Source organism: Galeopterus variegatus, unplaced genomic scaffold (genome assembly GCF_000696425.1).
Source record: "Galeopterus variegatus unplaced genomic scaffold, G_variegatus-3.0.2 Scaffold7786, whole genome shotgun sequence".
Classification (NCBI taxonomy): Eukaryota; Metazoa; Chordata; class Mammalia; order Dermoptera; family Cynocephalidae; genus Galeopterus; species Galeopterus variegatus.
The window spans coordinates 48,115-50,620 of record NW_007733897.1 but is presented as its reverse complement, the minus strand read 5'-3'; positions in this window follow the sequence as shown (position 1 = coordinate 50,620).

Sequence of the window (2,506 nt, the reverse complement as noted above, 5' to 3'; positions counted from 1 at the left end):
CAATCCCAGCCACAGATGTAGCTGCTGGCATCCACTGGACCTAAAAGTCTACCCTGAGCTACACAGTCTACCTTGGACCAAAACTAAAACACAATACCCAAAAGGAAATGTGTAAAAAACCTCCAGGAGGAAGCTATTCTTCTCAAAAACCACTTCAGAATAATAGAAGAAGCAACAGTTCCACCAGATGACTAGACATCAACATAAGCATACTAGAAATATGAATAAAAAAGAAAATATGACACCACCAAAGGAATACTATAATTCTCAAATACCAGACCCCATACAAGAGGAAACACTTGAAAAGTCTGATAAGACATCCCAAGCAACAATCTTTAGGAAACTCAATGAGATACAAGAACACTCAGTTAGATGACACAATGAAATGAGAAAAACATTCCAGAACATGAAGGAGGACATTTATAAAGGAATAAATACCATTAAAAAGAATGTAACAGAACTGCTGGAACTGAAGGACTCATTCAATGAAATATAAACTACAATTGAGAGTTTAAACAGCAGGCTCGAGTAAGCAGAAGAAAGAATTTCTGATCTAGAAGTCAGTGTTTTTGAAGTAAACCAAAGCAGAGAAAAGAAGAAAAAGAACATTAAATTACTAAGAAAATCTAACACAGCTGGCAGACAACCTTAAACACACAAATATCCAAACCATGAGTATTCCAGAAGGGGAGGAGAAAGTAAAAGGTACTGAAATACATTCAGTGAAACAATGGTGGAAAACACCCCTAGTATTGCTAGAGATACAACTTACAGACCAAAGAGGCTGAAAGATCCCCAAACAGAAATCTTCCAAAAAGGTCCTCTTTGAAAAACATCATAGTAAAACTGTCAAAAGACAAAGAAAAAGAGAGAATCCTAAAAACAGCAAGAAAAAAACATCATCACCTACAACGGAGTCCCCATTAGTAAAACAGAAGACTTCTCAGCAGGAACACTAGGGGCCAGAAGAGAATGGAATGACACATTCAAAGTACTGAAAGAACAAAAACCACCAGCCAAGAATACTATACCCAGCAAGGCTATACTTCAGAAATGAAAGGGAAACGTACATTGCAAACAAACATAAAGGGCCCAACTGCATTACCACACAACCACCCCTACAAGAAATCACAAAGGTAGTCCTTCATCTAGAAGCCCAAAANTGAGAAAGACAGAGAAACTACACCTACCACCCCCAACAAAACAACAAACATCTAAGTCAATTAAAGGGGAAGAAAGGAACAACAGATATATAAAACATCCAAAGGAAAATTGATAAATTGACAGGAGTAAGACAATATCTTTCAATAATAATGCTCAACATAAATAGATTAAATTTCCTACACAAAAGACACCAGATTGACTAATCAGATTAAAAAGCTAGCCACAAGTAAATGCTGCACACAAGGGATTCACCTCACCTGTAAAGACACACACAGACTAATAGTGAAGGGATAGAAAAAGATAGATCATGTGAATAGAAGCCAAAGATGAGCAGGGGTAGTTATTCTTATTTTGAGTAAAATAGACTTTAAACCAAAAATCATAAAAAGGGACAAAGAAGGTCATTATATAATTATAAAGGGATCTATCCAGCAAGAAGTCATAATNAAAGGGACAAAGAAGGTCATTATATAATTATAAAGGGATCTATCCAGCAAGAAGTCATAATGGTCATAAATATACATGCACCCAACACTGGAGCACCAAGAATATAAAGCAAACTCTATTAGACCTAAAGAAAGAGACCCCAAGGTGATTATACTTGGAGACCTGAACATACAACTCTTAACCTTGGACAGATCATTTAGGCAATAATTCAATTGAGAAACACAGGACTGATACTACCAATTAGGACTTGGTAGACGTCTGCAGACATTGCATCAACAACTGCAGAATAAGCAGTCTTCTCATCAGCACATGGAACATTCTTCAGGATAGACCACATGTTAGGTCACAAATCAAGTCTCAACAAATTTTTAAAAATTAAAATCATTTCAAGTATGTTTTCAGATCTCAGTAGACTAAATTTACAAATCATTAACAAGCAAATCTCTAGAAATTATACAAATACATGGAAACAAAACAATATGCTCCTGAACAACCTATGGGCCCAGGAAGGATTTAAACACAAAATCAAAAAAAGACTTGAAACTTATGCAAATGAAGACACATCATAACAAAAGATGTGCAATAAACAGAAAGAAGTACTTTCCTCTTAAGGGAAGTTTATTGCAATAAATACTTACATTGAAAGAATAAAAATATTTCAAATGAAAAACCTAACACTACTCCTCAAAGAACTAGAAAAAAAAAAAAAAAAGAACAATCAAATCCCCAAATTAGTAGATGGAGAGAATTAACTGAGACCAGATAAGAACTAAATGAAAGAGACCCCAAAAAAGATAGAAAAGGTCAATGAAACAAAAGTTGTTTTTTTTTTTTCAGAAGATAAACAAAATACACAAAACATTAGTTAGGTTACCTAAAAAAGAGGAAATAAGAC